We start from the raw sequence: 11,446 nt of genomic DNA, 5'->3' as shown, positions 1-11,446 counted from the left end.
ACAAATAAATAAATAAAAATAATAAATAAAATCTTTAACAAAACAACCCTGCCTATACTAAGTGTAAATGTGGGAGAGAGGTGAGCCAGCTGGAGCACTAGTACTCTCCCAGTGGTAGGTGGACACTGATACAATTTCTTTGGGAAAAAACCTGTGTGATAGGATCTATGGAAGCTGTGATAGTCCATCAGTGTTACTCTTCAATGTAACCACAACAGAATTGCATACATACATATTTTCGCCAAATATATGTGTGGATGTGCTCATAGTAGCATTCTTTTTTTTAAATATTCTATCCATCCATTTGACAGAGAGAGAGAGAGAGAGACAGCGAGAGAGGGAACACAAGCAGGGGGAGTGGGAGAGGGAGAAGCAGGCCCCCCATGGAGCAGGGAGCCTGATGCGGGGCTCAACCCCAGGACCCCAGGACCATGACCCGAGCCTAAGGCAGATGCCAACGACTGAGCCACCCAGGCACCCCCATAGTGGCATTCTTGATAATAGTAAAAAACTGGAAACAACTGCAATATCAATCAACAGTATAATCATAAATTGTGATGTATTCATACAGAGGAATATCACACAATGTATATTCATGTAATAAGCTATTGACTATGCAATTACATGGATGGATTCTACAATCTACCATTGAGTGAAAGAAGTTAGACATTTAAAAAATACTATTTTTATTTAATTTATATAAAATTTAAAAGCAAGCAAAACTGAAGTAAGATGTTGGAAATTGCATAATGATTGGTATTGTGGAACTGGGGTCATAACTGAGTGGGAGTTGTGGAGGTTACCCTAGTTCAAAGTGTTATATGTCTTGAAAGGTTTGGTGGCATTATATGGGCATATTTTCTACATGATAATTTACCAATTATTGGTGTACACATATATTTGTAAGTTTTTCTATGTGTACTATAATAGATAATTAATGTTCTGGTAAATCACATATCATCCAGCTATTGGGAAAGTCTGCTGCAGACGGCTCACAGTTGAGTCCTTTCCTTGACATTGTCCTTAGCCACAGATAACTCCCTTTTAAAAATTACACTCCTTCCCAGGGGAAAGACCACATCCAAAGACAATATGATACAAAGTTACAAAGGCTCAATCCCCTTATGTCAAGTTGGGACAACTCTGAAGGGCTATCCTGGGTCTACAGCTTTTCATTTTAACTGTGTTATGGTTTGACTTCTGCCAGGCTGTCTTGCAATGAGTCCATTGCTGGTGGTAAGTGGAAAAAAATAGACTTTGCCATTTGACAACTGTTTAAATTGTCATCAGTAGTGAACTAGGATGCAGTACTGGTAGAAGGGGACACATCAACTATGTAGTTATTTCTGGAGCTTAATGACATAAGGGAAATAGTAAGTATAAGAATTATAAACTGGGTGGGCTTTACCTGGAGACATTTTTCTTTAATTGAAGAGAGACAATTCATTTAAGTGATTATTTATCAACCCAAGGCAAAATCTGAATATCAGAACAATGCTTGGGAACATTTAAAGACTTTAATTCCTGCCACTGCAAGGCAGATAGAGCACTAGGTTCAAATCTTACTCATTTAGACGAGTGGAGCTTCAGAGAAGGTTGCCTTTTCAGTCCCAGCAGGTCTCCTAAGCCAAGGTCAGGGTTTTAATGATGAAGACATATTCCCTTTAGATTTGGAATAAAAATAATTGATTAGATATAGTTGGGAACCTTGAAGTTCTACTTTTCCTTTCAACCTTCTTAGTTAATGGAAGTAACTCATACCTCTTTGTTAGAAGATACGGTTCTGTATTAAAGGAGGCTTTGCTTGAAGATCATGCAGAAGATTCCAACAAGTTAGATGCTTTCAAAATCATTGTTCCCACCTATGCCCCCCACACTCCAAGGATCTACCCTCATCTCCTTTCAGGTAAATAGACCAATACTAAGGGCCAAATACCAGCACAGCTCAATGGGGAAGTGCTAAGGTAGTTAAGGGACGACAGAGACTATATGCCAAAGGAGCTGCAGGAGCTCTTTAGTGGATACCACAGGGGGCAAGAGAGTATGAATGAAACCGGATCCTGAAGGTGATGGAACTGGGGTGCAGAACGTAAATCTGGGTAATAGCCTTTATCAATATGGAGCATTTTCCCATAAGAATTGATTTAACACACTGTCAAGGACCCAAGGAGACAGTGCTAATACACTGCTAGGATGACAGTTGGAAAGTTTGAAAAAGTGATGGCCCACACAAGTGAAGTGGAAATGCCAGAATTGTGTGACAGAGGAGGAAGGTATGAAATGACTTCAAGAAATGGGTACTCTACAGTGATATATTTAAGATCAGAAAAACTACCAGAAAGCTATGTACTAAGAGAGAGCCAGAAGCCCAGTTTATTCACTAGAACAGTAAGGATTACACTAGTGAGAAATGCACTAGCCTCATTGAGAAGCTTGGTGTACCTCTCCTTTGTGGGTCAGGGCTGACTGTAGTTGCTGTGACAGGACTGGTCTCTCTGACAGTGATAAGAATGAACATATCTGAAGATAGAAGGGGCCAGGTAGTGGCACTTTACTGTCAAAGCAAGATGGGCACGTTTAACAGAATGAATGGCAAGGTGAAAGTGGCAGGCAGAGGAAGGCCTGGCCTGTAGAGATCTAGGGAGGTAGTGAATATAACACAAGATTTCCAGAGATAACTTACATGAGAAGCTAACGAGGGTATTGCTTAATTTCTACAATCAAAAGAAATCAAGGATGAATGATCAGGAGACTGAATGAGACCACACCAATAAAATGTTGCTATCCCTTTCCCAGTTTCCAGATCTGAGTCAGGTGTCAGATCCAGAATCCATTGATTGGATGGGAGTCTAGTCACCTGGAGGAACCAGGTAACATGACGGCAAGAGCCTCTGAAACTATCTACTTCCCCAGAAAATAATAGTAGATAAAAAAACAGTAATACATTTTTTAAGGAAGGGATTACTTAGTATTATCTTCAAATATCTAAAGGCGACAGATGGGGGCGAGGCTTGGGGCGCGAGGACCCAGAGGGGCTGCGGGTTTGCGGGCAAGAGGAGGCGGAGGAGGTGGAGGCGGAGAAGGTGGCGGCGGCGGGAGCGGGTACCAGACCCGGCGGGATGAGCGAGGCGGAGGCGGCAGCGGTGGCGACAGCGGTCCCCGCGGCGGCGGCAGGGGGTGGTAGCGGTGGTGGTACCGGTGCCCGCGGGGGAGCCACAGAAAGCAGGCGGCGGGGCGGGCGGCGGCGGTGTAGGAGCCGCCACGGGCCCCGCTGCCTGGACCCCCTCGGCGCCGGGTCCCCGCATCCCTGGCAACCCGATGACAGCAGCGTCGGGCTCCCCCGCGTCCCCAGCTCGGAATCAGGTGGATCAGCCGGTGCTAGCAATCCAAGTCCTGAGCACTGTCAAATGGTTCAACGTCCGGAATGGTTATGGATTCATCAACAGGAATGACACCAAGGAGGATGTCTTTGTTCACCAGACTACCATTAAAAGAAACAACCCCAAGAAGTTCCTGCGCAGTGTTGGAGACGGGGAGACAGTGGATTTCGATGTCGTGGAGGGAGAGAAGGGTGCAGAAGCTGCTAACGTAACTGGGCCGGGGGGTGGGCAGGTGAAGGGCAGCCGCTATGCTATGCCCCCAATCAACGCAGGTTCCGCAGGTTCATCCCGCGGCCTCGTCCAGCTGCCCAGCCACCCATGGTGGCAGAGGCTCCATAAGGCAGGACTGAACCAGGCAGCGAAGGGGAGCGGGCCGAGGACACTGGGCAGAGGCCCAGGCGGCGGCACCAACCACCCACCGACGGTGCTTTGTGCGAGGCCCTCGGCCTCCCAACCAGCAGCAGCCTATAGAGAGCCCAAAGAGACAGCCCCATTGGAGAGGGACCAACAGGGAGATGAGCGCGTCCTGCCTCCCAGATTCCAGCCTCGGTACTGAAGGCCTTTCCGCCCCAGGCCACCCCAGCAGCCTACCACAGAAGGTGGGGATGGCGAGACCAAACCCAGCCAAGGCCTCGCTGATGGGTCCCGGTCTGAGCCTCAGTGCCCACGAAACAGCCCCTACTTTCAGCTGCGGCGGCAGCAGCACCCCGGACCCAGGCAGCCCACAGCCCCGGAGACCTCGGCCCCCATCAACAGTGGGGACCCCCCCACCACATACTGGAATGACTCCAACACGAAGGACCCCCAGAGCTACCATCTGGTTGTCTGCCAGTTTTTCCAGCTGCCCTGTATCCCACCCAGCACCCCCTCCCCCCTTCCCATGACTCATGACATCAAAACACCTGCTTTCCCCTTTTCCTTGAGACTCAGGAGGGCCGAAGCAACAGCCGTTTGCTTTTTCTCTGTCCCCCACCAAGGGCTGAAGGAAGGGATCCATCCTGTTGTTCAGAGGAACAACGCCCCTCCCCTGAATCAGGCTGAGAAGGAACCAGCCAGCTTTCACCTCCTCCTGGTTGTTTTTCTTTCCCACCCCAGTTTATTTTTGGTCTCTCCTCTAGCCCCTACCTCTGAAGGCATTTTATGAACTGTCATGTGCTACCTGAGCCTCCAGTAAAAACAAAAACAGGCTTCTCCCCTCCAAAAAAAGGTGACAGATGTGGTAGTCCTCACGAGATCCCCATATAATTCAGCAGTCTTTGTCCCTAAAAAAATTGAATAGGTTACTATGGATGACAGTAGCTTAACACAAATAGCTAGATAGTAGCTCCAATTATACATGTGTCAATGTGGTTTCTTTGATAGAGAAGATTAACTGAGCCTGGTACATGCAGGCACTGATTTCCCTAACAGATTATTTTTTTTTAATTTTTTATTGTTATGTTAATCACCATACATTGCATCATTAGCTTTTGATGTAGTGTTCCATGATTCATTGTTTGTGCATAACACCCAGTGCTCCACGCAGAATGTGCCCTCTTTAATACCCATCACCAGGTTAACCCATCCCCCCAGCCCCCTCCCCTCTAGACCCCTCAGTTTGTTTTTCAGAGTCCATCGTCTCTCATGGTTCGTCTCCCCCTCTGGCTTACTCCCCTTCATTCTTCCCCTCCTGCTATCTTCTTTTTCTTTTTTCTTAACATATGTTGCATTATTTGTTTCAGAAGTACAGATCTGTGATTCAACAGTCTTGCACAATTCACAGCGCTCACCATAGCACATACCCTACCCAATGTCTATCACCAGCCACCCCATCCCTCCCACCCCCCACCACTCCAGCAACCCTCAGTTTGTTTCCTGAGATTAAGAATTCCTCATATCAGTGAGGTCATATGATACATGTCTTTCTCTGATTGACTTATTTCACTCAGCATAACACCCTCCAGTTCCATCCACATCATTGCAAATGGCAAGATCTCATTCCTTTTGATGGTTGCATAATATTCCATTGTGTATATATACCACTTCTTCTTTATCCATTCAACTGTCGATGGACATCTTGGCTCTTTCCACAGTATTGTGGACACTGCTACTATAAACATTGAGGTGCACGTACCCTTTCGGATCCCTACATTTGTATCTTTGGGATAAATCCCCAGTAGTGCAATTGCTGGATTGTACGGTTTCATTTTCAACTGTTTCAACTATTTTCAACTGTTTGAGGAACCTCCATACTGTTTTCCAGAGGGTTTGCCCCAGCTTGCATTCCCACCAACATTGTAGGAGGGTTCCCCTTTCTCCGCATCCCTGCCCACATCTCTCGTTTCCTGACTTGTTAATTTTAGCCATTCTGACTGGTGCGAGGTGGTATCTCATTGAGGTTTTGATTTGGATTTCCCTAATGCCGAACGATGTTGAGCACTTTTTCATGTGTCTGTTGGCCATTTGGATGTCTTCTTTGGAAAAATGTCTGTTCAGGTCTTCTGCCTATTTCTTGATTGGATTATTTGTTCTTTGGGTGTTGAGTTTGATAAGTTCTTTATAGATTTTGGATACTAGCCCTTTATCTGATATGTCATTTGCAAATATTTTCTCCCATTCTGTCAGTTGTCTTTTGGTTTTGTGGACTGTTACTTTTGCTGTGCAAAAGCTTTTTATCTTGATGAAAACCCAACAGTTCATTTTTGCGCTTGCTTCCCTTGCCTTTGGCGATGTTTCTAGGAAGAAGTTGCTGCGGCTGAGGTAGAAGAGGTTGCTGCCTGTGTTCTCCTTTAGGTTTTTGATGGACTCCTGTCTCACGTTTAGGTCTTTCAACCATTTGGAGTTTATTTTTGTGTGTGGTGTAAGGAAATGTTCCAGTTTCGTTCTTCTGCATGTGGCTGTCCAATTTTCCCAACACCATTTGTTGAAGAGACTGTCTTTTTTCCATTGGACATTCTTTCCTGCTTTGTCAAAGATGAGTTGACCATAGAGTTGAGGGTCCATTTCTGGGCTCTCGATTCTGTTCCATTGATCTATGTGTCTGTTTTTGTGCCAGTACCGTACTGTCTTGATGACGACAGCTTTGTAATAGAGCTGGAAGTCTGGAATTGTGATGCCGCCAGCTTTGCTTTTCTTTTTCAAGATTCCTCTGGCTATTTGGGGTCTCTTCTGGTTCCATACAAATTTTAGGATTATTTGTTTCATTTCTTTGAAAAAAGTGGATGGTATTTTGATGGGGATTGCGTTGAATGTGTAGATTGCTCTAGGTAGCATTGACATCTTCACAATGTTTGTTCTTCCAATCCATGAGCATGGAATGTTTTTCCATTTCTTTGTGTCTTCTTCAATTTCTTTCATGAGTATTTTTTGTTTTCTCAGTACAGATCCTTTGCCTTTGGTTAAATTTATTCCTAGGTATCTTATGGTTTTGGGTGCAATTGTAAATGGGATCGACTCCTTGATTTGTCTCTCTTCTGTCTTGTTGTTGGTGTATAGGAATGCCACTGATTTCTGTGCATTGATTTTATATTCTGCTACTTTAGTGAATTCCTGTATGAGTTCTAGCAGTTTTGGGGTGGAGTCTTTTGGGTTTTCCACATACAGTATCATATCATCTGCAAAGAGTGAGAGTTTGACTTCCTCTTTGCCGATTTGGATGCCTTTGATTTCTTTTTGTTGTCTGATTGCTGTGGCTAGGACTTCTAATACTATGTTGAATAGCAGTGGTGATAGTGGACATCCCTGCCGCATTCCTGACCATAGGGGAAAAGTTTTTTCCCATTGAGAATGATATTCGCTGTAGTTTTTCATAGATGGCTTTTATGATATTGAGGTAGGTACCCTCTATCCCTATACTCTGAAGAGTTTTGATCAAGAAAGGATGCTGTACTTTGTCAAATGCTTTTTCTGCATCTATTGAGAGGATCATATGATTCTTGTTCTTTATTTTGTTAATGTATTGTATCACATTGATTGATTTGTGGATGTTGAACCAACCTTGCAGCCCAGGGATAAATCCCACTTGGTCATGGTGAATAATCCTTTTAATGTACTCTTGGATCCTATTGGCTAGTCCTTTGGTGAGAATTTTTGCATCCATGTTCATCAAGGATATTGGTCTGTCATTCTCCTTTTTGATGGGGTCTTTGTCTGGTTTTGGGATCAAGGTAATGGTGGCCTCATAAAATGAGTTTGGAAGTTTTCCTTCCATTTCTATTTTTTGGAACTGTTTCAGGAGAATAGGTATTAATTCTTCTTTAAATGTCTGATAGAATTCCCCTGGGAAGCCATCTGGCCCTGGGTTTTTGTTTGTTGGGAGATTTTTGATGACTGCTTCAATTTCCTCAGTGGGTATAGGTCTGTTCAGGTTTTCTATTTCTTCCTGGTTCAATTTTGGTAGTTGATACATCTCTCGGAATGCACCCATTTCTTCCAGGTTATCTAATTTGCTGGCATAGAGTTGCTCATAATATGTTTTTATAATTGTTTGTATTTCTTTGGTGTTGGTTGTGATCTCTCCTCTTTCATTCATGATTTTGTTGATTTGGGTCATTTCTCTTTTCTTTTTGATAAGTCTGGCCAGGGGTTTATCAATCTTGTTAATTCTTTCAAAGAACCAGCTCCTAGTTTCGTTAATCTGTTCTACTGTTCTTTTGGTTTCTAGTTCATTGATTTGTGCTCTGATCTTTATTATTTCTCTTCTCCTGCTGGATTTAGGCTTTCTTTGCTGTTCTTTCTCCGGCACCTTTAGGTGTAGGGTTAGGTTCTGTGTTTGAGACCTTTCTTGTTTCTTGACAAAGGCTTGTATTGCTATATACTTTCCTCTCAGGACTGTCTTTGCTGTATCCCAAAGATTTTGAACAGTTGTGTTTTCATTTTCATTGGTTTCCATGAATTTTTTTAATTCTTCTTTAATTTCCTGGTTGACCCATTGATTCTTTAGTAGGATGCTCTTTAGCCTCCATGTCTTTGAGTTCTTTCCGACTTTCCTCTTGTGATTGAGTTCTAGTTTCAAAGCATTGTGGTCTGAAAATATGCAGGGAATAATCCCAATCTTTTGGTACCGCTTGAGACCTGATTTGTGACCTAGGATGTGATCAATTCTGGAGAATGTTCCATGGGCACTAGAGAAGAATGTGTATTCCCTTGCTTTGGGATGGAATGTTTTGAATATATCTGTGAAGTCCATTTTGTCCAGTGTTTCATTTAAAGTCCTTATTTCCTTGTTGATCTTTTGCTTAGATGATCTGTCCATTTCAGTCGGGGGGGTGTTAAAGTCCCCCACTCTTATTGTATTGTTGTTCATGTGTTTCTTCGCTTTTGTTATTAATTGCCTTCTATAATTGGCTGCTCCCATGTTAGGGGCATAGATATTCACAATTGTTAGATCTTCTTGTTGGATAGACCCTTTAAGTAGGATATAGTGTCCTTCCTCATCTCTTATTACAGTCTTTGTTTTAAAATCTAATTTGTCTGATATAAGGATTGCCACCCCAGGTTTCTTTTTGTGTCCATTAGCATGGTAAATGGTTTTCCACCCCCTCACTTTCAATCTGGGGGTGTCTTGGGGTCTAAAATGAGTCTCTTGCAGACAGCATATCGATGGGTCTTGTTTTTTAATCCAATCTGATAGCCTGTGTCTTTTGATTGGGGAATTTAGCCCATTTACATTCAGGGTAACTATTGAAAGGTATGAATTTAGTGCCATTGTATTGCCTGTAAGGTGACTGTATACTGTCTGTGTTCCTTTCTGATCTATGCTGCTTTTAGGTGCTCTCTGCTTAGAGGACCCCTTTCAATATTTCTTGGAGGGCTGGTTTTGTGTTTGCAAATTCCTTTAGTTTTTGTTTGTCCTGGAAGCTTTTTATCTCTCCTTCAATTTTCAATGACAGCCTAGCTGGATATAGTATTCTTGGCTGCATATTTTTCTTCTTTAGTGTCAGAAGATATCATGCCAGTCCTTTCTGGCCTGCCAGGTCTCTGTGGATAGGTCTGTTGCCAATCTAATATTTCTACCATTGTAGGTTACATATCTCTTCTCCCGAGCTGCTTTCAGGATTTTCTCTTTGTCTCTGAGACTCATAAGTTTTACTATTAGATGTCGGGGTGTTGACCTATTTTTATTGATTTTGAGAGGGGTTCTCTGTGTCTCCTGGATTTTGATGCCTGTTTCTTTCCCCGCATTAGGGAAGTTCTCTGCTATTATTTGCTCCAATATACCTTCTGCCCCTCTCTCTCTTTCTTCTTCTTTTGGGATCCCAGTTATTCTAATCTTGTTTCATCTTATCATATCGCTTATCTCTCGAATTCTGCCCTCGTGATCCTGTAGTTGTTTCTCTCTCTTTTTCTCAGCTTCTTTATTTTCCATCATTTGGTCTTCTATAATCCTGATTCTCTCTTCTGCCTCATTTATCCTAGCAGTTAGTGCCCCCATTTATGATTGCACCTCATTAAAAGCCTTTTTTTCAACTTGGTTAGATTTTAGTTCTTTTATTTCTCCAGAAAGGGTTTCTCTAATAACGTCCATGCTTTTTTCAAGCCCAGCTAGTATCTTTAAAGTCATGATTTTGAACTCTAGGTCCGACATCATACTAATGTCTGTATTGAGTAGGTCCCTGGCTGACGGTACTATCTCTTGTTCTTTTTGCTGAGGTGATTTTTTTCGTCTTGTCATTTTGTCCAGAGGAGAATAGATGAATGAGAGAACAAAATGCTAACGGGTTAACAACGTCCCCAGCAAATATACTGTATACAAATCAGAAAAGACCTGAAACCAGCGGATAAGAAAGGAAAGAAAGAAAAAAGAAAGAGAAAAGAAAGAAAAAAAAACAAAAAGAAAAAGATAAAAACAAAAACAGAACAATACAAAAAAAAACAGAATATGATCAAATATGATCATGGTAGTGCATAGATCTGTGCCACACACTAGATTTTGGGTGTATTTTTGTCTGTTAGAAAAAAGTGCCTCCTAAAATTTTAAAGGAAGAAAGACTTATATATGTACAAAATAAGGGTTGATACAATGAAGGGATGGAAGATGACTGTAAAGATGAAAATTATAAAAGATTTTATAAAAGGAATTGATACCATAAGCAGTTGTTTGAAAAAAGAAAGAAGAAGATTTAAAAAAAAGAAGAACAAAAACAAAAAAAAAGGGAGAGAATGTGATCAGGCAGGAGACTAAAACAAAGCCATTCACTAGTGATTTAGGGTATATTTTGATCTGTTAGAAGAAATTGTATCTCAAAATTTTAAAGAGAGAACAACTTGTATATATATATGCCAAAAATAAGGGTAACTACTATGAAGGGATAAAATATGACTCTAAAAATGAAAAATAAAAAATGTTTTTTTAAAAAAAAAGGATTGATATGTTGGTTGAAAAAGGGAAAAAGAAAAATTAAAAAAATAGGTAAAAAATTAACTTTGAAAAACTAATGAATCATGGTAAAAAAAAAGCCATGAATTCTATGTGCTGTATTCCCCTAGCGCTGGAGTTCTCCAGTTCTCCTTGATCGTTAAACGTGGTCTTGGCTTGCTGGCTGTCAGTGCTGATCTTCTGGGGGAGGGGCCTGTTGCCGTGGTTCCCAAATGTCTTTGCCGGAGGCGGAATTGCCCCGCCCTTGTGAGTCCGGGCTAAGCAAGCTGCTCGGGTTTGCTCTCAGGAGGTTTTGTTCCCTGCAAGCTCTGGTACAGCTCTGGAGGACCAGGGTGAAAATGGTGGCCTCCCAATCTCCACTCGGAGTAGCTGAGAACTGGGCCCCACTCCTCAGTGCCCCCCGGAGAAAAGCAATCACTCCCATCTCCCTGGTCTCTGGCCGCACTGAGTGCTCACCCGGCCTATGACCCAGCGTTTCTATCTCTGGCACCCGACCCCGTGTGGAGTCTCCAAACCCAGCAGATCCCTGCGGTGCACTCTTTCGATATTCCTCCCAGGGGAGGGAGGGGAGTCTCCCCGGATCTGCTCCTTGTTGGGTCCCTGCTAGAGGAACAGTGGCCCGACTGGGCCGCGGATCACAGTTTATGGCAACCCCGAGCTGAGAGCCCACGCCTCGGCTCCATCTCTGCAGCCAGCTTTCCCCCTCCAA

General features: G+C 43.0%; 1 pseudogene; it reads left to right on the top strand.

Moving 5' to 3' along the window:
• The first annotated feature begins 3,119 nt into the window (after window positions 1-3,119).
• Window positions 3,120-4,303, top strand: LOC114212964 (Y-box-binding protein 2 pseudogene; annotated as a pseudogene).
• Window positions 4,304-11,446: the final 7,143 nt, after the last annotated feature.

Source organism: Eumetopias jubatus, unplaced genomic scaffold (assembly GCF_037043125.1).
Source record: "Eumetopias jubatus isolate StellerSeaLion01/CBP00866 unplaced genomic scaffold, mEumJub1_p1.0 scaffold_6, whole genome shotgun sequence".
In the NCBI taxonomy this organism is placed as follows: Eukaryota; Metazoa; Chordata; class Mammalia; order Carnivora; family Otariidae; genus Eumetopias; species Eumetopias jubatus.
This window is presented reverse-complemented; position numbering and strand designations above follow the sequence as displayed.